Source organism: Amia ocellicauda, chromosome 3 (assembly GCF_036373705.1).
Source record: "Amia ocellicauda isolate fAmiCal2 chromosome 3, fAmiCal2.hap1, whole genome shotgun sequence".
NCBI classification, from domain to species: Eukaryota; Metazoa; Chordata; class Actinopteri; order Amiiformes; family Amiidae; genus Amia; species Amia ocellicauda.
Genome location: NC_089852.1, coordinates 55069348 through 55093138, shown reverse-complemented (window position 1 = coordinate 55093138; position 23791 = coordinate 55069348). Strand labels below are relative to the sequence as shown.

General features: G+C 39.5%; 1 long non-coding RNA gene across 1 annotated transcript; it reads right to left on the bottom strand.

Annotated features, from left to right (window-relative positions):
- Positions 1–597: 597 nt before the first annotated feature.
- Positions 598–1443, bottom strand: LOC136747365 (uncharacterized). Its single transcript, XR_010816483.1, has 2 exons — positions 1413–1443; positions 598–1176 (listed from the first exon to the last, which is right to left on the bottom strand). It is a non-coding gene; the product is annotated as an uncharacterized LOC136747365 (long non-coding RNA).
- Positions 1444–23791: the final 22348 nt, after the last annotated feature.

Sequence of the window (23791 nt, the reverse complement as noted above, 5' to 3'; positions counted from 1 at the left end):
GCTTATGGTAAAAAGAACATAGATCGGTATTTTATCCCATTAAAGAAGAAAAAAATCTTGAATGTGATCACAACCTACACAATGAACATACAAATTGTGAACAGGTTACTGAAACTGAGGGGTCTGTAAACGAACCTAAAGCTGGGACAACTACAACACGAAGGAAAATGTGGGTAGTTCACGATGAGCTTCATAAGCTTCAGGAAAGATGGACAGATTACATTTTCTTCATATATAATGAGAAATATAAGCCTGTTGTGCCAGAAAATACATCTCAGTATTAAAAACATTTGGAGGGACATTTCTTGACAATGCATGAAGAACTTAATGAAACATACCTGGTAGCTTTATTCGAAAATACAAAATGAACTGTTATAATAACTGAGTGTGTGTCACAGCTAAGGGTGGCCAACCTAGCTGGAGCACCGTATTGACCACGCCACCCTCTGTTTAACGAGGGAGTGAATTCGTGCCACCAACAACACCCCACGTGCAGGTTCGGACCAGGACCCCAGAACACCTCAATTGACCCAGGTAAGTAACAAATATTACCATAAGCAGGACTGAAAGCAGGGCATGAAGTCTGCAATCATGAAACAGTGTGCAAAAATTGCCTTTAATAAAAAGGGGCGATAAAAGAAGCTAAAACCCTAATGAAAAAGAAATACATGGAAAAGAAAAACAAATGCTAGTAAAAGACAATAAAAATAGCTATATACCATACTGTTCTCAATAAGTATTAATAAAGATCTCAATACCTTTCCACAGACAAAAGAAACCAAATATACAATCATGGTAAGCATCTATCTAATCACTATAATCGGGGGCGTCGCAAGGGGGTAGGTATAACGGTACTCTTCTTGCATTGTGTATGTTCTTAATAAACAGCAACAGGACTCCAGCATGTATCACCAGTCATTGCTTTATTAGACGATCTGGTCAGAAACAAAGGGAATGCAGATGACACGATGCAGCCACAGATCATCACCGCTGCATGCATACACGCTGGTTAGGTTCTTGCAGACTGGGGGATTTTAACTTAAAACAAATCACCGACATTCAATTACATAAAACATTCACAATACAAAATAAAATAAAAATAATGTACCTGGTCAGAAACAAAGGGAATGCAGATGACATGATGCAGCCACAGATCATCACCGCTGCATGCATACACTGTACAAAATACATGAGACTCCATTACTCACGCTGCAATCCTGCTCTAGCTAGCAAACTAAAAACAAAAGGATATTCAACAGACTACTCTTAACTCTTAACAGACTACACCACATCTCTTGCATAACGTAGCGGAAATAATTACAAACAATATTATCTAACTTAAATACACAAATCTGATCTTCGGAGTATACTATTACATGTTTATGTACAGTGCCTTGCAAAAGTGAACTTACCGCTGGTTTGGCGCTTGCAGACTGGGACGATTCTAACTTAAACACCGCCCCTCATCAGCAAGCCACACAAACCAGCCAATAATACACAGCGTACAGCAGATGAAGGCGGTACAAATGAAACAGAAAATCCCATTGGTGCAAAATAGAGTGACAAGGGGAATCACCAATACAACCCTGTTACATTGGCATCGGCAATTGCCTGGGGCCCTGGGCTGAGGGGGGGCCCACAAATGGGAACCCCCCCTCGGTCCGCCGCCCCCCACGCTCTCACGGAAGAAAACTCCGCCGCACCCTCCCCGCTCTCACGGATGAAAATTCCGCCGCACCCCCGCACCCTGTACTTATTACACATATTATCTATATGTGTAATAAGTGCGGGGTGCGGTGGAATTTTCCTCTTATGTGTACCTCTTATGTGTACCTCAAACCTCTTACTTTGCTTATGTGTAATAGGTTTCTATGATATAATACATTAATTAACACCAGAAGCGCCGACATTTCGAACTACCTACAAGCGCCAAAGCTCTTTGTAACTGATAGCTCTTTAACAAGCAAACCATCGTATAAAAAACTCAGAAGTTTTATTCATGAATATCAAATCCAACATTTACATTTACATAGCACAAATAGAGTATTTAAATTGAAATATGACCATAAAACATTAATATTATTGCTAATAACATCAATACACTTTTTTTCCTAAACGCACACAATGCAGTCAAAACATAAATAACTATATATCCTACAATAAGCAAAAAGCTCAAAAACGGCATACAATAAGGGAATTAAAAAAGTGCAATAATGCTCAAAAGCAATATTTTATAGTTCAAAAATAAGTATTGCATTTATCAAAACATAATTGTACACTAAAGTAAACATTTTCAACAGCGTGCACGTAAACTTTGTTTTCAATATACAGTGCTTGTATTCACTGTAGCTTTGTATTTCAATAAAATATTTACTATATATTTAGCCTGCATACCTGACAGCTCTGGACAGTCCACACAGGACACGTTTCTGCACTTTCCCTGCATGAGCTCATACCTCACACTGCATTTTGACAGCCCTCTCCAGGTGAACACTTTTACTCCATGAAAATATAGCATCTCAATAAATGCTCCTCCTCTGATAATGTCTATGAATCATTATTTTCGCTATTGTACTATGTACTATGTGCAGTAACAATCACGTATTGATCAGTAGAGTAAAAGCACTCGGTGCCATTTGGACCTGGTGTTTCACTTGCAATGTTTTCACAACACTGGCACAAACCCACGAATGATCTGTCATTCCCAGTATCACTGATGCCCCTGAATCAGTCATGTTCATATGCACAGCATGTCCAAAACAAGCTCTATTCAGTCTCTGTTTATTTGTTTATTTGCGGGTAATCACTGTATCAACTCAATCTGAGCTCAAACCAGCAAGTGAAAATGTCATAGCCTCCCTATAGCGCACTGGATTCAAAATCTACTGATCACAGGGCATCTGCATTAACCACGGTATCTGAACCAGCTATACTGGACAAATATATAGTTAATGAATTACTCAGATATTCAAATACAATATGTAATTATTGTTGCTAATAGTTGTATGAAATGCTTTATGTGGCACTTATAATAGGCAATTTTGTTACACTTCTTTCTTCTACGTTTTGTAATTTTACATTTTGGTGTTTTCATGTGCCAACATGCATTTTCTGATTGATTGGTACAGCTATTCTGGACAGACATTTGGCGTTTTATAACTAAAACCTGCATTCTTTCAAATGTATAATTAATGAATAACACAGATATTCAAACACAATATGTAATTATGAATAGTTAACATTAATAGAAAACATGCTTTCTATGGCACTTATGATCAGCTATTTGTTGCACTTCTCTCTTCTACTTGAAATGTATTCTTGTCAATGTTGCATAGGAAAATGCTTTCTGTTCAACATATATTTGTTGCAGTTCTCTCTTTTGCTTTATGTAATAATACATTGTGTGGTCTTTTTATGTGCCAACAATGCATTGATTGGTATCTGTAGGCCTTCTTGAATGATTTCAAATAATAAATCCGCAAGCAGCCTAAATATCCATGTGTAGAGTCAAATTGATTTTAGCAATACTACATTACACTAGTACACTCATTTGACAAAGTACAAAAATAAAACGTTTAAACAGATGTGAATATAAATTATAAAGCACATTCAGATCACTTTTAATTGTTGTAATTTGTTAAAGATTATTGAAGGCATATAGATCAACATAATATAAACTTTCAAGCATTTTGTCTTATTAGATTCAAGTCCTTACCATTTCCCTTTATCATTGTACACTGTTCAAAATGAATTGCAAAATGAGGGCAAACCACACATCACCAGCGAAAAATCACATATCAACCAAGATTATACATGCAAACTAAACGCGGTTTCTGGTGGTTGTAAATCACAGATTTATTTCGGTGGAGCTCTGCAATTGGAATGGGTGAGGATGCACCATTTTGTGCACCATATGTGCACATGCTAGAAATATGCGTCTTTACTGGAAATCAGCTGTTTCCACCACTGATGTAGGAGTTTATAGGTGAATTCAAGCAATGGCACCATGCCCCCCACCCTCCCTGGTTGTGTGTATGCATGTTTATATTTTGGAGGCGAGGTTGAAATTGTCGACACGTCAAACGATCTGCAGTTTAGCGGTTTATTAACAGAAATCAGGAAAACAAACCGAATACTTGTGTTTTTGACGAGTACAAAGTGCTGCTCTTGCCCCAGTCTAGACCGTGTACAGAGACGCCCGAACCAGGAATCTGCGACCAATCAACTAACTGAACACGAACACGAACTCTATAGGACATCACATACGTAACATCCTATTGGCTAATAACCAGGGTTGCATCCCAAATCGCACAGTTGTTCCCTTGTCCCCTTCCCTTACGGGGTGGAAGTACTACGGTGGTCATCTTAAGGGGTGTCCTAAACCCTTAGGGAGCGAGTGAAGGAGCCTAATCGAGCCGTTTATGCCCTTCAATGCTCCCTTCAGCATAGTGTACAAAAGAGCACACTTATGCGGAAGTGTTTTAGCGCTGAAGTCCCAGAACTCTTTGCAGTAAAGGTGGAGACATGTCAGTTGGGAAAATATGGCAGCACCGGGTGCATATAAATGTCATGTAATGCTAGCTAGACAGTTGTAGAAATTGTTAAATTATGTATCAAGGAAATTATAATGCATAGATAATATAAAATTATTATATAATCATGATATATATGATTAGAAAGTTCAGCCAAAAAATGTTTTGGCACATATCAATTAATTAATTACTGAAGTAGTATCCTATAAAACTAGGAGGTGATATTAACGAACAATTGATTTCAAAATTATTATTATTATTATTATTATGTTAATTACATAAAGAGATAGATTACAAAAAAAGACTGCATAGGTACTTCGGTCAAAGGTAAAGGTGCTGAATGCTGATGCTGAAGTGTGTCCCATTGAGCGTTTTTAACTATGTGGCCACCCCACATAAAGTGGAGAAATAAACTCTCCATTTGCAGACCCATCAAGGCTGTAGTAGCCTGGCTAGGTTAAAATGTTCATAACTTACATGGAGATTTTGTTTAATGCACTAATAGGGCACGTTTACACTCACACTTTTACTGCTCTTAGCTGTCTCACCTCATGACTGCAGCATTGGGACGTGGGCACTTTAAGAGTAAGGTTACACCAGGAAGCCCGTCTAGGTTGCCATGGTGATGTTTTATTTGGGTGTATTTAACTTCCTTCTTCCGGGTGCTTAGGATGGCGTTAATTGGAATGGGGTTGTATGTTCACAGATCTAACGTCGTCGCACTTTCATGTCTCTCTAATATTCGTTCCTCAGAGATATATGATTACTCTATGAGTCTTGAGAGTATTTTTGCTCTATAATCCAGGGCTATTTGATTTTTGCGTTGATCATTTTTTTGAACATTTTCGGATCCTGCGTTTCTTTCGAACCGGTTCAAGGAAGGAATCGCATTGCTGAGCGCGAACGAGAGAAACCGGAACTGAAACTGAAACTAGGAGGTTTGCAAGGACGCACATTTTTGTATTTGGTTATCTTTTTATATGTATTTTTTGTATACCCCCTGCCTGCTGCTATCCTTGCTGCTATAACTGGGTTTTAACATTGTTTTCTTTTAATAACTTTTTAAGCTTTCTATGGACACTGGAGGTACTTGTTGGACTGTGAGTTGAGATCGCGTTTCTATCTGGATACAAGCCAACCCTTCCGACATCGCTCTAGCAGTGGACTGGACCATTTTTTTTTTTTTGGGGGGGGGGGGGGGGGGGGGTTGTTCCTGTTGCAGAGACTGTATTTTTTTTCTGACAGTGCTGTGGATTTTAACTTTTGGATTGCCTTGGCTTTTAATATTTCTTGGACAGTTTTATAAATTGTTTTTAAGACTTGTTTTAAACTTTAAGAATACTCTGAATAAAATAATTGTGCCCCCATTTGATTCTCTGTGTTGCAGATCTATGCTGTGGACCCCAGGTAAAAGAACCTGTGTTTTTTTTTTGTTTTTTTTTTAATCCATATTGGAAGTTTGAGTCCTAGTGCTCAATTAAAACTAGGTGGCGTAGTCATGCGTTTTTAGTAATTCTGCCAGCCAGATAGAAATCTACCCCCTCACATATACACGTTATTGGATTACTCGGGACATTGTGTGGACTATTTTTGTTTACATGTCATTGGATTATGCGGGGATAGGAGTGCATTCGCAACTATATAGCATTCGCGCTGCAACGGGGTGTGGATTTCCCTGCCTCTCCTATTTTATGAAGACCTTTTTTGTTTTCTTCAGGATAACTGATTCCTTTAAATGTAGTATTTTTTTTCATACTCTATTTTTGTGTCTATCTTTATTATCTGTATGCTCACGTATCACATTGCTTACGTTTTCTTATCTGCTATATTTATACACAATATTCATTGTTCCTCTTTCGGTTATATACATTATACTGCAGACTTAAATTCCCTGGTGAAAGTTAAATCATAATAACTGCCAGATGTACGGTTACCAAAATCACTTATCTTGCTGTTTTTCTAGGTTTAATAATCCTTATGACTATTTTATATATACACATGAAAAGGATTGCCTTTGTGTTAAAGAAAACTTTTACAGCTTCACCTACACCCTCCTCACTCAAGTGCACACTGACGTCAGCACAACGTCACGCAAAGTGTACACTTATCGAAGGGTGTAGGGAGCAAGTGTGCGATTTGGGACGCAGGCCAGGAAGGGCTGTTCCTAGGTTCCACACAATAACAAGCACTGAGGGCTTCATGTTAGCTGGTTAGTTAGTTGGTGTATAAGAATAAGGAGGTAATAAAAGGAAATTTTGGTCTTTGCCTTACAAGCCGGGATAAATAAAAGCATAGGAGGCAATTTGTGAAGGTATCAACTGTAAATCATACAACCTTATTTTGGCAAATATATACACAAATTCATATACCTTCCTAACTGTGAAATTTAGGATTGTGGCATAGGACTTAAGGAGACAGATTTGAAATTCTGTGTTTCTCAGCAAAGTACAATAGATAACACATCCATGCTGGAGCCACCCCAACTGACAAATGGGCTGCCATGCCCCATCTTCACAGAGACTTGCATCAAATTCCAATTGAAGATTTATTTTGTGAAACACAGACAATCAAGGTACTTTATGTATTCCATAGACCAGAACAACAAACCCAAATACAAATTACATGCTGGTAACAGAAGTGTTACCCAGCTTCTTCCTCAGTTTGATAACAAACAATAAACGGTGAGTTAAAACTAACTTAATGACACTTACAGTGAGGGAAAAAAGCATTTGATCCCCTGCTGATTTTGTACGTTTGCCTGTATAAAAGACACCTGGGAGCCAGAAATCTTGCTGATTGATAGGGGATCAAATACTTATTTCCCTCATTAACATGCAAATCAATTTATAACTTTTTTGAAATGTGTTTTTTTTTTTTATTTTATTTTTTATTCTGTCTCTCACTGTTAAAATACACCTACCATTAAAATTATAGACTGATCATTTCTTTGTCAGTGGGCAAACATACAAAATCAGCAGGGGATCAAATACTTTTTTCCCTCACTGTATCTCTGTAGCCCAGTGTCTATGTTTTTTGCACCACTAAACTCCCAAATGTGCATTTGTCTTTGTAATGAGGGTTTTATGCACTGCAACCCTACTATAATATCCTTCTCTGTGTAGTTCTCGATGGACTGTTCTTGCTGGCACAGTTTGATCACGTCCTGCATTGACATTCTCAGTCACCTGGGAAAGAGTTGCTCTTCTGTTTTTCCTTACATATCACAGTAATGCACGAGCATCACGGACATCAAATGTGATGTCTTTCCCATAGATCTAAATGCAGATGTAACTTCAATCACTGTTCCCATTGAAATACTAACTAGTTGAGCAGTCTTTGTGACTGAAGCTCATGCCATTCGTGCCCCAATAATGACCCCTCTTTCAGATTCACTTAGATCCTTTCTTCTTGCTATCTTCATCCAAACTTGAGGTCAACTGGGCCTGCTCAGCATTTTTATACATGCCACAGAACAGGATAGGATGTTAATTGCTTAATTGTATCATGTAGTACACCTGTTTGGAGGCATCTGCATTTGTTATGTTCCTCCACTCATTTATTCAGGTTTTTTCCTTTAATGTGTCACCCATCTGTATATACACTCACCTAAAGGATTATTAGGAACACCATACTAATACTGTGTTTGACCCCCTTTCGCCTTCAGAACTGTCTTAATTCTACGTGGCATTGATTCAACAAGGTGCTGAAAGCATTCTTTAGAAATTATTTGTGGGATGCACATCCAGGGCACGAAGCTCCCGTTCCACCACATCCCAAAGATGCTCTATTGGGTTGAGATCTGGTGACTGTAGGGGCAATTTTAGTACAGTGAACTCATTGTCATGTTCAAGAAACCAATTTGAAATGATTCGACCTTTGTGACATGGTGCATTATCCTGCTGGAAGTAGCCATCAGAGGATGGGTACATGGTGGTCATAAAGGGATGGACATGGTCAGAAAAAATGCTCAGGTAGGCCGTGGCATTTAAATGATGCCCAATTGGCACTAAGGGGCCTAAAGTGTGCCAAGAAAACATCCCCCACACCATTACACCACCACCAGCAGCCTGCACAGTGGTAACAAGGCATGATGGATCCATGTTCTCATTCTGTTTACGCCAAATTCTGACTCTACCATCTGAATGTCTCAACAGAAATCGAGACTCATCAGACCAGGCAACATTTTTCCAGTCTTCAACTGTCCAATTTTGGTGAGCTTGTGCAAATTGTAGCCTCTTTTTCCTATTTGTAGTGGAGATGAGTGGTACCCGGTGGGGTCTTCTGCTGTTGTAGCCCATCCGCCTCAAGGTTGTACGTGTTGTGGCTTCACAAATGCTTTGCTGCATACCTCGGTTGTAGCGAGTGGTTATTTCAGTCAAAGTTGCTCTTCTATCAGCTTGAATCAGTCGGCCCATTCTCCTCTGACCTCTAGCATCAACAAGGCATTTTCACCCACAGGACTGCCGCATACTGGATGTTTTTCCCTTTTCACACCATTCTTTGTAAACCCTAGAAATGGTTGTGCGTGAAAATCCCAGTAACTGAGCAGATTGTGAAATATTCAGACCGGCCCGTCTGGCACCAACAACCATGCCACGCTCAAAATTGCTTAAATCACCTTTATTTCCCATTCAGACATTCAGTTTGGAGTTCAGGAGATTGTCTTGACCAGGACCACACCCCTAAATGCATTGAAGCGACTGTCATGTGATTGGTTGATTAGATATTTGCATTAATGAGAAATTGAACAGGTGTTCCTAATAATCCTTTAGGTGAGTGTATATTAGCCATTAGAAATACACTACTTTGAAAAATGTCTTCTAAATACTTTATTTATTATTTAACAGAGAAGTAGTTCTGCAAATTGTATGCTATTTAAACTGAATGCAGTTGTGTAATTGCTGACATCACTGTAATTTTGAAAGCCATAGAGGTGATTGCAGTCTAGTGGGATTGACAGAGCTGATTACTACAATGTGAGACAGGGTGCTGGAAAGGATTGTCCAGACCTGAAGTGGCTAGGATGTGCAGCACTTAAACACAATTAGATAATGTCACTGTGCCATTGTTAGTGTAATTACACAGGGATAAATACTGGCACAAAGATACACCTCAAACGTAGTTTTTATCTATGCACATTTAACTGAGCATCTGATTAATACATATATTTTCTTTAAAAGACATATCTAATCATGATATGTCTTTTAAAGAAAATAAGCTAACAAAACTGAATTAAATTTGTCACGGATTGTGTGCACCATAAATTTGTTCTCCTATTGAGAAATTGGATATACACTCACCTAAAGGATTATTAGGAACACCATACTAATACTGTGTTTGACCCCCTTTTGCCTTCAGAACTGCCTTAATTCTACGTGGCATTGATTCAACAAGGTGCTGAAAGCATTCTTTAGAAATGTTGGCCCATATTGATAGGATAGCATCTTGCAGTTGATGGAGATTTGTGGGATGCACATCCAGGGCACGAAGCTCCCATTCCACCACATCCCAAAGATGCTCTATTGGGTTGAGATCTGGTGACTGTGGGGGCCAGTTTAGTACAGTGAACTCATTGTCATGTTCAAGAAACCAATTTGAAATGATTCGACCTTTGTGACATGGTGCATTATCCTGCTGGAAGTAGCCATCAGAGGATGGGTACATGGTGGTCATAAAGGGATGGACATGGTCAGAAACAATGCTCAGGTAGGCCGTGGCATTTAAACGATGCCCAATTGGCACTAAGGGGCCTAAAGTGTGCCAAGAAAACATCCCCCCCACCATTACACCACCAGCCTGCACAGTGGTAACAAGGCATGATGGATCCATGTTCTCATTCTGTTTACGCCAAATTCTGACTCTACCATCTGAATGTCTCAACAGAAATCGAGACTCATCAGACCAGGCAACATTTTTCCAGTCTTCAACTGTCCAATTTTGGTGAGCTTGTGCAAATTGTAGCCTCTTTTTCCTATTTGTAGTGGAGATGAGTGGTACCCGGTGGGGTCTTCGGCTGTTGTAGCCCATCCGCCTCAAGGTTGTACGTGTTGTGGCTTCACAAATGCTTTGCTGCATACCTCGGTTGTAGCGAGTGGTTATTTCAGTCAAAGTTGCTCTTCTATCAGTTTGAATCAGTCGGCCCATTCTCCTCTGACCTCTAGCATCAACAAGGCATTTTCGCCCACAGGACTGTACGTGTTGTGGCTTCACAAATGCTTTGCTGCATACCTCGGTTGTAGCGAGTGGTTATTTCAGTCAAAGTTGCTCTTCTATCAGTTTGAATCAGTCGGCCCATTCTCCTCTGACCTCTAGCATCAACAAGGCATTTTCGCCCACAGGACTGCCGCATACTGGATGTTTTTCCCTTTTCACACCATTCTTTGTAAACCCTAGAAATGGTTGTGCGTGAAAATCCCAGTAACTGAGCAGATTGTGAAATACTCAGACCGGCCCGTCTGGCACCAACAACCATGCCACACTCAAAATTGCTTAAATCACCTTTCTTTCCCATTCAGACATTCAGTTTGGAGTTCAGGAGATTGTCTTGACCAGGACCACACCCCTAAATGCATTGAAGCAACTGCCATGTGATTGGTTGGTTAGATAATTGCATTAATGAGAAATTGAACAGGTGTTCCTAATAATCCTTTAGGTGAGTGTATGCTGTTAGTAAAATTCCAAGTAGGCTATATATACAGTTAGGTCCATAAATATTTGGACAGTGACACAATTGTTATCATTTTGGCTCTGTACGCCACCAACACTCCCACCATTTTTTTTCAACTTTAATCTACTCTTCTGCATTTTAATTAATCTCATTGGCTGGTGATGTATCCCCACTTTGCTTCTGGGGATAAAACATTTAAAACAATCAATGTGTGCTTTAAGTGTAGACTTTCATCTTTAATTTGAGGGTAGTTAAATCCAAATTGGGTGAACGGTGTAGGAATTACCCCCATTTTTATATTACTTTTGAGCCTATAAAATTGGGGGGACCACATATAAAAATGAGTGTAATTCCTACACCATTCACCCAATTTGGATGTAACTACCCTAAAATTAAAGATGAAAGTGTACACTTAAAGCACATATTGATTGTTTCCTTTCAAATAAATTGTGGTGGACAGACCCCAAAAAATGACAATTGTGTCACTGTCCAAATGTTTATGGACCTTACTGTATATGTGCCTATATACACCTCTGGAAAAAATTAAGAGACCACTTAACATTGATTTCTGAACTTGGAGTGGTCTCTTAATTTCCAGAGTTGTATTCATACAGTAGTGGACAAAAACATTGCATCACCCTTGTTTAAAGTAACAAAATGCACCACTTAAATGTTTACCTCAGATGCAAAGTGGGGATACATCGCCAGCCAATGAGAAGGTTAATTCAAATGCAGCAGAGTAGATTAAAGCTGACAAAAAATGGTGGGAGTGTTGGCAACGGTAAACCTCAAGGTTACATATTTTCATTTAAAAAAAAATGTATTTCTTGGTGATATTTGTAGCTATTTGTTGGGACTCCTTGTGGCACAATTAATTTTTCAGGGGCAATGTGAGAATGATTCACTCATGTGGTCTAAATGAATATTGTTTGGAAGCCCTACAGGTTCCAGGTTTGCAGAATATATGTTTCTAGCCCAATGTTACTTTTGTTGCCCAATTTCGTTTTTGTAAGTAGAAATAATTTTAATGCTGCAAACTGACAGCTGCAGCTTCAATCCACAATGTGTCACAGCTTCAGTGACATTGTAGGTAGTGTGAGCAAAACAATTGTTTGAAATATAGGAGACTCATAATCAAATTCTATTTAAGGTTTAGTGTTTACTGAACACCCCTTTGCAGATACAGTAAATATGCTAAACATTACTTTATTGTTAAAGCATTTATTGTGAAAGCATGGCTGGCTTAAAAAAAGCTATATATCCCAAACACAGAAAGAAACATGCTGTCACAGTAAGGAAAACCATTAATGCAAATCATCTACAATCTAACAAAGGCAAATGTGAAGTATACAGTATGTAACCTCTTTGTAATCACTGTTGATTAGGACCCATTATGTTAATTAAGTGATACAATGTTTGTAGTTGAATGAACTAAATAGTAAACACTAGGTGTAGTATACCCTTGACATTATCTAAAACTAATTAATTAACAGATTAGCATATGTCCCTATTCAAATAAGTGTTTTCTATTTACCTCTTCAAATTCCATTAATCATGTCAATGGCAGACCACAATTTTGAAATCATTTTTCTCGACGTATTTACTTGAAATGAAGTGAAAATCTCTTGTTAAAGGTAATAATTGGTGTGAGTACCTAATAGTATCGATAGGTTGCGAATCCAACCCCGGTTATCTGAAAAAGGAAGCACTACCCAAGGGTGAGGGGTTTCAGTGCATTTCCGTAGGAACCCTATCGCATCCCTATTGGCCCTGTGCACGTCACTCAGAACAGGTCCCTTCCACTTCTTGTTCTATAAAATGTGACATCTGTGCAGGTTCGTCTTCTTTTGCCGGGAGCTAGGACTCCCACACGACCTTGCAACCCTTGGGCAGTGCTTCCTTTTTCAGATAACCGGGGTCACAATGTATCGTTATCTTTCAAGTCAGAAGCACTGCCCAAGGGGGAGTGGTTACTGTATAACAAAACCATCGCAAGGGAGGAGCCAGTGAGCTGATAAGGGAGCCTGCCCCTAGGGCCTCGGCAACACAACTCCTGACAGGAGCCACAGAGGCCCCTTGGGGCCACACCTGGGCTGCCCAGGAGCAAGGACCGCAGTCACGCTCTATCAGGAACTGTCCGCAATCAGCATATACAAAGTGGGTCTACAGAGGTCTACTATTACGCCCTGCGCTTACAATAGCAAGGCCAGCAGCTCTACTAGAGCATCTAGGAGCAAGGCCATATATCTACTTGCATAATATATTGCACGGGCATTTAAACAACTTGTGCGTCCTCCACGAATTAACGTGACATTGAACCCCTGATCCTGCAGGAGCGGGGCCACAGACCCACTGAATAACACACAGCTGGCTTGTCAACTGGGTAGCCACAGCTGGACATAATAGTATATACAGCGTGGCAGCAGGAAAATTCATGTACAGGAGAAATCATGTTCACTGAATGGTACAGAGCGGCCAGCTCCCCAGTGTTGTCATAACAACTATACACATCGCGGGGTGCAGGAAGCAGATCATGCACCCACCACATAACATGGGAGCCGTCACCTATTAGTGCAGCTAATACACGACAACAGCAAGTCTACACAAGGTAGAATGGAGCCACAGTCCTGCTGTTTATGCATGTTATATATATATATATATATATATATAGCGGGGTACAAGCTAGACGTATGCACCACCGCAACATAATGCAATAATGAAAGAACTTTATACAGGATGGCCTCATAAGACAACATACCCGGAGGCCGCATGACAGACCCTGGGAACACATTGACGGCTGTCAGCAAGTCCAGGAGCAGCTTGCGTGGGTACTCAACTGGAAGGCATAGGTACTGAGGTTCGACTGCAGCCAACACCGGATTCCCAATGGAAGGGACCAGTCCCTTGAGTACCCTTGAGCAAGGTACTTCACCTAGATTGCTCCAGTAAATGCCCAGCTATATAAATGGGTACAAATGTCAAAATAATGTGATATGTTGTAACAATTGTAAGTCACTCTGGATAAGGGTGTCTGCTAAGAAATCGGATAATAATTATGTGAGAGGCACTGCTTTGAATGCACCTGGCCCTGCTCCATATATGACACAAACAGTTGGTCTGAGTGCCTAATGTCCTTAGTGCATTTCAAATAGCACAGGGCAGAGCCGACTCTCTTGCTCCAAAGTGAAGGAAGGAAGATGAAAAGTCAACTCAATAGGCCTGTTGACATGAAATGGAGACAGCACTTTTGGGAGGAATGCAGGGTTAGGCCATAGCATGACCCTGGAACCATCTAACGCAAAACGGACACATGATGGGTGTATGGACATGTGTTTTGGAGAAGTGATTGCCTGCAAAAACACAGTCTTAAGTGACACTAGCTTCAGCTCAGCTGAGTTCAGTGGCTCAAATGGGACTTGGGAAAGTGTTTCCAGCACTACATCAAAGTGCCATGTGGGCAGTGAAGGGGTGTGAGAAGGCTGTAGCCGTATAGATCCCTTCTGAAACTGTGCAGCCAGGAAATTATACCCAGGGGGCTTGCCATCAATATGCACATGACATGCGGAAATAGCCGCCATATACATTATGAGCATGGACAGCGACTTACTCTGGTCCAACAGCTCTTGTGAAAATTGTAATATAACCCCAATGGGACAATTAATTGGGTCTTGATCGCCGTGATGCAGTGGCTGGGTCCAGGGCCACAGCCAGCTGGGCCAGGTAAAGTGCCAGCAGGCTTTCTGTGTTACGCAGCTTGTGCTCCAGCCTCGTAGGACCTCCGGAGCAGGGTCTCAATCACACATTAGGACAGGCCAAGTCACGTGACTCCACGGACAGTGGGGTTAAGGAGACCAGCACGGCGATGCTGGAGTTCACTTGGGGGAAGTCCACAAGGCTGCTTCAGCCGCACCCTGGGCCCCTGGGAACCAGGAAATGTGCAGCGGGGGTGTCGGTCAGTATTTGCACCAGGGGGCACACAACAACTGAAACGCCACTGTGACAAGTGAAGCACCTAGCAGGACTCGAGTCTGCACTTGGCAATGTTTATGGGCAACCTTGCTGCTGCCAGACAGAACACTGTGTATTCCAAACACCAGGTGTAAGGTACAAGTGCCGCGTAGGCCCATAGGCTTAACCACACTGTGTGTGCTGGCCGAAGCAGGGCCTAGAACCGAGGCTGCACCCACAGATGGTGGAGCGCAGCAGAGCTCGATCCCAGCAAGCTGAGAGAGCGAGATCTCCTACAGCCGCAGCTGCGGGCTGTAGTGCAGGAGCAAGCCGGAGAAGGAGCACCTCTCACGGACTGGGCGGCTGGGCCTCAGATTTTATTGCCACTGCTAGTGCTCCTGCTGTGGAGGAAAAAGCCCTGTGGACAAAAAACCAACACTGCAAGCAATTGGATAATATATGGCACTATATTAACACAATTATTATTTTTAAATGCTCTATTTGTGAACCGAAACTGAAACCGAAAGCATAGCCTTTGCTCTGGATGGACAGGACAGGACAATTCATTATTCACTAATTGCTTGAATTAACTATTGTTTGTATTATTGTTTGCTAATTCTGTTATTTTCCTCATTAATTGTTTCTCTTTTCTTGGCTTAAATTTTGGTATTTTGGTTTGATTTACTGTACATGTGCTTCATTTAATGACTTAATTAGTGGTTCTCAAACCTGGTGCTGGACCCCAACACTGCTGTTTTTTGTTCCAACTGAGCTCTCAATTACTTCATTACTAGTAGGGTACTTAATTGAACCCTACTTTAAACAATAATTTCCCTTATCTGACATCTTAAACTATTTTAAACAGTTCATGTTTTCATGTTAAGTATGAAACTCTAGATGGAACTTGAAATCTCCAACTTTTTATACACTAGACAATTTAAAAAGTCAAATGAAGCAAATTAGTTAAATTTAGGGTTCAATTAAGTAACTGAGAGCTGAGGTTGAACAAAAACCACCAGAGCAGAAGGTCCCCAGGACCAGGATTGAGAACCAGTGCCCTAGCTGCTGCTCCACAGATGCTCAAGCATGCCTGTACTCTCTCCCTGGTGATGAGCTAGCCTGCTTGAAAAGGGAGTGGCTGATACAAATAGTGCTGCTGCACCCGCCGGGCTTAGCATTGATGTAACAATCTATAAAAAGCTGAATAAATGCTGTGCGGTACATGATCCTGAGCTTCAGTTTAAATTTAACAGCACTGTTGATGCCTGATAGAAAATAAAGAGTAAATGGAGACAATGCTTTATAAAAACACAAACCAAGTACTATTCTAAAGAGCAGCTGCTCTCTCCCCGAGACTTTTCTTGTTCCACTGTGCCAGAGCACAGGCAGCCACTGGAGGAGAAGAGGAACCATGAGAGAGGATGTCACCTGAAGGAGGAGCCCCAAGCATTTAGTGACTCATAATACCCTGGACTTTAAGTGAAAAATATCTCTTTATGGATTCACCTAAGGATAAAGAACACAATAAGCAAAGACTCTCTTTTTGGGTGTTGAAAAGTGGGAGAGTAATACTTTCAGTTTTTTTCATTTGTGGTCAAGTACAACAGGAGAGCCCCCTGCCCTTTTACAAGTGCCATTCAAGTTTTCAAAATTAAGAATTTTGAGGTACCACCAAGACAGAACACCATTTTAATATACAATTACATAACAATTGAAGAAGAAAAAAATAATTTGAAGCAATGTTTTCTCTTATTTCACTGTAAAATGAAAATGATCTGAGATCATGTACTGCAATTCAATTATGATTTGGGGTAAATATTTGCTAATGTTGCAAACATGGCCAGCGATTGATTTTCCTTCCTAAATTATGATACAACAAAATCCAGTCAATGTTTTCCTTCATAACAGATTGGATTTAAGAACATAAGAACATAAGAAAGTTTACAAACGAGAGGAGGCCATTCGACCCATTGTGCTCGTTTGGTGTCCATTAATAACTACAGTGAGGGAAAAAAGTATTTGATCCCCTGCTGATTTTGTACGTTTGCCCACTGACAAAGAAATGATCAGTGTATAATTTTAATGGTAGGTGTATTTTAACAGTGAGAGACAGAATAACAACAAAAAAATCCAGAAAAACACATTTCAAAAACGTTATAAGTTGATTTGCATGTTAATGAGTGAAATAAGTATTTGATCCCCTATCAATCAGCAAGATTTCTGGCTCCCAGGTGTCTTTTATACAGGTAACGAGCTGAGATTAGGAGCACTCTCTTAAAGGGAGTGCTCCTAATCTCAGCTCATTACCTGTATAAAAGACACCTGTCCACAGAAGCAAGCAATCAATCAATCAGATTCCAAACTCTCCACCATGGCCAAGACCAAAGAGCTGTCCAAGGATGTCAGGGACAAGATTGTAGACCTACACAAGGCTGGAATGGGCTACAAGACCATCGCCAAGCAGCTCGGTGAGAAGGTGACAACAGTTGGTGCGATTATTTACAAATTCCCTTCAGACCTGGAATAAGTCTGGTTGCTCTCCTGTAAACTGCCTATAGAGCAGCAATATCATTCTTGAAGTGTGGTGCCCAGAACTGTACACAGTCTTCCAGATGAGGTTTAACTAGCGCATTGTACAGTCTTAACATTACTTCCCTTGGACAATATACCCTAACCCTAAGCCAGGACAATATACCCTAACATTCTGTTTGCCTTTTTTATTGCTTCCCCACATTGTTTGGATGGAGAAAGTGAGGAGTCCACGTAGACTCCTAGGTTTTTCTCATGCGTTACTTCATCTAGTTCTATTCCTCCCATAGTGTAATTATAGTGGACATTTTTGTTACCTGCGTGTATTACCTTGCACTTGTCCACATTGAATTTCATCTGCCAGGTGTCGGCCCACAATTGAATATTATCTAAGTCCCTTTGAATAGCCTGTGCTGCCAAGATTGTATCTGCTGAGCCACCTGTTTTAGTATCATCTGGAAATCTGACAAGTTTGCTAACTATCCCAGAGTCCAGATCATTAATATAGATTAGAAAAAGCAAAGGCCCTAGTACCGATCCCTGTGGAACTCCACTAACAACCTCACTCCAGTTAGAAGCAACTCCTCTAATTGACACCCTCTGTTTCCTATACATCAACCAGTTCATAATCCATCTATTTACATTATCCTGAATGCCTACAGCTTCCAATTTGAGGATCAGTCTTTGGTGTGGAACCTTATCAAAAGCTTTTTGAAAATCTAAGTATATCATATCATATGCTTTCACATGATCTACAGCTGCAGTTGCATGTTTGACAAATTCCAATAAATTAGTAAGACATGATCTGCCTTGTCTAAACCCATTGGTCAGCATTGATTTTTGAAATGAATACCCTTTTGAACAGACAGTTAAATTTAATTGAAGAATTCAGAATCAGGTCATTTCAAGACAAGTCTGTCTCACTAAAGGATAGTTTGCAAAAGGTACACAAGAAAATCACTGGTGATATTATGAGAGAAAATTGCATTTTGCTACCTTGAAGACTACAGAGACAGCATAAACTGCGATATGTTGAGCAAGATATAATTATCTTTAGCAGCTGTTTGGCTGTATTACAGATAATTGATGGCAATTTCCTAAGGAAGGGTTCAAATCTGTATTGATTGTCCCTAAGTAGTCAAAATGTATTGCAATACTGCCAGCCTTCTTTGTTCTAAATCAATACAAATTTCACCAAATGCTTCTTAAAGGAAGAATTACCTTGCAGTATGTCAGCACCTTGAGGATTCTATTGTGGCTCTGTCTTCTTACAACGATGTGCATTGTGTGGAGGAAACAGTTAAACAAATACCCTGACATAATGTTCACAATAAAAGGCTGCTACAGCTCCATTAGATATGATTCTCTCATTAGTTTACACTTGATGAGCTGTGGTTCTCTGATTGTAAGATTTACATTCCCAAATTAGGATCAGCTCCTCTACAGAATGATAATCCCTGTGAATTAATCTAAGTGCATATCAATAGTAGGGGTTTCTTGACAAACAGGATTTGGTTTAATGTTAAAGCAACAATGTCTCATAATCTGTTAACAGTTCTTTTGATCACATTTGTTATATTACTATACCTGTAAACCACTCTAATCTTCTCTTATACCTTAATGTTATTCAGCTATAACGTGTGTATGTACAGTTGTTTTGTGTTTAACCTGTTACCCTGGCAGAAATTGTGAAATATTGGCATTGATTTTAAAAATATGACTGATCATGCAAGGAAACTGTCTTTTATTTAAGGATAGTGATCATATGAAGCCATTTATTATCACATAGTTGTTTGGCTCCTTTTTAAATCATAATGATAACAGAAATCACCCAAATGGCCCTGATCAGAAGTTTACATACCCTTGAATGTTTGGCCTTGTTACAGACACACAAGGTGATACACACAGGTTAAAATGGCAATTAAAGGTTAATGTCCCACATCTGTGGCTTTTTAAATTGCAATTAGTGTCTGTGTATAAATAGTCAATAAGTTTGTTAGTTTGTTAGTGGATGCACTGAACAGGCTAGATACTGAGCCATGGGGAGCAGAAAATAACTGTTAAAAGACCGGCGTAGCAAGGTTATGGAACTTTATATAGATGGAAAAGGATATAAAAAGATATCCAAAGCCTTGAAAATGCCAGTCAATACTGTTCAATCACTGATTAAGAAGTGGAAAATGCAGGGATCTCTTGATACCAAGCCAAGGTCAGGTAGACCAAGAAGAATTGTTCGGGATACAAAGAATAACCCACAGGTAACCTCAGGAGAAATACAGGCTGCTCTGGAAAAAGACGGTGTGGTTGTTTCAAGGAGCACAATACGACGATACTTGAAGAAAAATTAGCTGCATGGTCGAGTTGCCAGAAAGAAGCCTTTACTGCACCAATGCCATAAAAAAGCCCGGTTATAATATATACCCAACAACACCTTGACACGCCTCACAGCTTCTGGCACACTGTAATTTGGAGTGACGAGACCAAAATAGAGCTTTATGGTCACAACCATAAGCGCTATGTTTGGAGAGGGGTCAACAAGGCCTATAGTGAAAAGAATACCATCCCCACTGTGAAGCATGGTGGTGGCTCATTGATGTTTTGGGGGTGAGCTCTAAAGGCACAGGGAATCTTGTGAAAATTGATGGCAAGGTGAATGCAGCATGTTGTCAGAAAATACTGGCAAACAATTTGCATTCTTCTGCACAAAAGCTGCGCATGGGATGCTCTTGGACTTTCCAGCAGGACAATGGCCCTAAGCACAAGGCCAAGTTGACCCTACAGTGGTTACAGCAGAAAAAGGTGAAGGTTCTGGAGTGGCCATCACAGTCTCCTGACCTTAATATCATCGAACCACTCTGGGGAGATCTCAAACGTGCAGTTCATGCAAGATGACCAAAGACTTGGCATTTTGCCAAGATGAATGGGCAGCTATACCACCTGCAAGAATTTGGGGCCTCATAGACAATTATTACAAAAGACTACATGCTGTCATTGATGCTAAAGTGAGGAATACACAGTATTAAGAACTAAGGCTATGCAGACTTTTGAACAGAGGTCATTTCATTTTTTTCTTTGTTGCCATGTTTTGTTTTATGATTGTGCCATTCTGTTATAACCTACAGCTGAATATGAATCCCATAAGAAATAAAAGAACTGTGTTTTGCCTGCTCACTCATGTTTTCTTTTAAAATGGTACATATATTACCAATTCTCCAAGGGTATGCAAACTTTTGAGCACAACTGTATATATGTAGAATCTATGTTAGTGTTTGAAAAATTACATTATAATAATAATTATAACAGCAACACAATCTGGGTTAAACAACATGAGAAGTGTTATTAATGAGGGAGGCCATTTGACCCATCATGTTGTTTTGGTTGCTGGTAGATCACGGATTGAAGGATCTCATACAACCATTTCTTAAAGGATTCTTGGATAAATCTGCTTTAGTAGGCTGGGTAGTGTATTCCAAAGTGCCACAATCCTTTGGGTAAAGAAATATCAATTTTTTTTCAGTCCTACAGGAAAGGCAAATCATCTTATTTTGTCTTGTGTCCTTGGATCCTTGTTTCAGTGTTGACTTAAATAGTTATACTATGAGAATTTAAAAAGCCTTGGAGGAAAGGAACATGAACCTCAGGGGAAAAAATGCTTTGAAGACTCTGATTATCACAATTGCTTCCAACAATTAGCATTTGGATATTGATGTCAGAGTATTTCATATATATTTTAGTGTAGCCCAGGGAATCTTGATAATCACAGCAAAAATAATGTAAGAAGCTAATGTGTAACACTAAAGCAGTGTATTTTCAAACATAATGAATGAAGAGTTCATCATTAGCAAACAGCTCATGGCTCATATGCATATAGATATTCAATATTCATCTGTATAAGACAAGGAAAAGAGTCAGGACTCCTCAGAAATATTTTATACAGCAATAATAAAGATAATTTAACATAAATAAATAAATAAATAAATATACAGACTTTGTATACGCAAAGTGTTTCATTTGTCTGAATTTTGACATTAACAAGACTTGGAAAGCATTGTCTTAATGAGCAGCCTCTCCCCTCCACAACATTGAAGAATGAGTTTAGTATTGTTCTCATTCTAGTTGTCACTGGTGGAGTGGGACAGAAGTGTTGCATTAATTCAAATTTGAAACTACTAGGAGTTGAAGTTCAAATCAATCAATGAAACACCTGGCATTTGCATTCACTGTGGTGAGAATGAAAACAGGCAAGATGACACTAGACAGGCAATACAGCAGGGTACAGTCTGATTTATCTGCGGTAATGATGTTGAAATGTAGCCAAAAAAACAACAGTTTACAAATGTAATGAACAAAATGAAAGCATCACATTGAAACACTAATGGGTTGAAATGATTCCATTAACACACTTAATTCTAGCACAATTGAAGGGACAAAAATAAACAAATTTTAGGAAGAGTTCTAGCAAGGAAAGAATAGTGTTTCATTGACACAATTTCATATTTGTGATACAAGTCATTACATGCTAACCAATGTAAGTGGCATGATAGTAATACATATAAAACACACAAACCTCAGTGCAGTCTGGTGTTAAAAAGTAATTATTTGCAAATCTTGTGCTATGCAAAAACCTGCCAGTTATTTACCATGATCACAGTGGTGTGGTTAGATGGAAATGTCAAAACATGATGGGTACAAAATACATATGTGAGCTTAAATTATTTCAGTGGGTAGCCATTTGCTATAGCGTTTATTAAGAATTGGTACTGGCTATTTTTAAGGACTCTTATTGTATGTCTAGCATTCTGTTGCTATTAACGTTAGAAGGAAAGAATTAGAGACCGACTGAGAGAAGATTGAACTTGCGGTGTCAAGGGAACAGGTCTGGCCTGCAGGCTTGTCTTCAAAGAAAGAAAACACTAATTCTGCCCACCATCATTTTCTGAAAAACACAAAGGATCTTGTGTAGAAGAGCCAAGGGTGAGAATTGTGTATGGCTGCTTACCAGTACTGGAATAGAAAAATTGATTTAACTACATAAAAACATGTTTGAAAGGTATGTGTGTGTGTGTGTGTGGGGGGGGGGGGTAAAATTGCCAGAGGGGCATTGTAGAAATCCTAAATTAAGAAACCAATATAACTGTAGACTGTACTGTATTTTTAAAGATTTGAGACCTTTGGTTTTCTGATTTAATATTGTACTGAAGCATTCAAATAAACATTCAGTTTTTCTTTAATAGTCTAAATTAACTAGCTAAGATTAAAAAAAAATGTTTTAAGTATTGTTTTATTATGTAGTAATTACGTTTACTGCATACAATTAACACTGAATAATACAAAACAATGTGATCATTAGTCAGTGCATATACAATTATAGCTATATACCACCATATCATGAAAGTATTGTACCAATATATGGAGAGATATAACCTCGTCCAGAATTATTTTAATCTTGTTGTATTTTAATAATGTTGTATACCAGGTGATGATCTGTATATAAAGAAATGAAAACAATATTATAATAATTTAAATTGCACTTCAGAATACGATGCTTTATTTTATGTTTCACTCAGTTTTCTTTAATTGCTTAGTCCCTCTGTGGGTTGTAATGTGTTCAACAGTCTTGACTGTAGATATTTTTCAGTAAAGGTACAAAAGTTGCACCCAAGACAAGAGTAATAGAAGGGGAAATAGCTCACATGCTGTCAGACTTGACTTCACAGCAAACCAGTGTAATATAGAATTCAGGTACAGGAAGAGACTTGGTCAGAACAGGCTTGGGTTGGGAACTGGCAAACGGTGCAATAAAGGCAAGGCAAGAGACGTGGTCGGGGTCACAAAGCAGAAGGTCAGTTGATTGAGCGTACAAGACAGTAAAGGGAAATCCAGGAAGTGAAACACGGTAAGGCAAGCGAGGGTCAGTAAACAGGAGATCAAGAACCAGGAATTAAAGCTTAGTGATGCAGTGTAGAAACTAAGGGGAACTGTAGAAAGCAGGGGACAAGGATGTGTAGTAATTGTCAAGTGGGAGTAGAAAGTAGATGATGCATGTGCACATGGTGATGAGGAATTGTAATTGGATAATTGCTCTTGGAGCTGGGTATTGTGAAAGACAGGATTA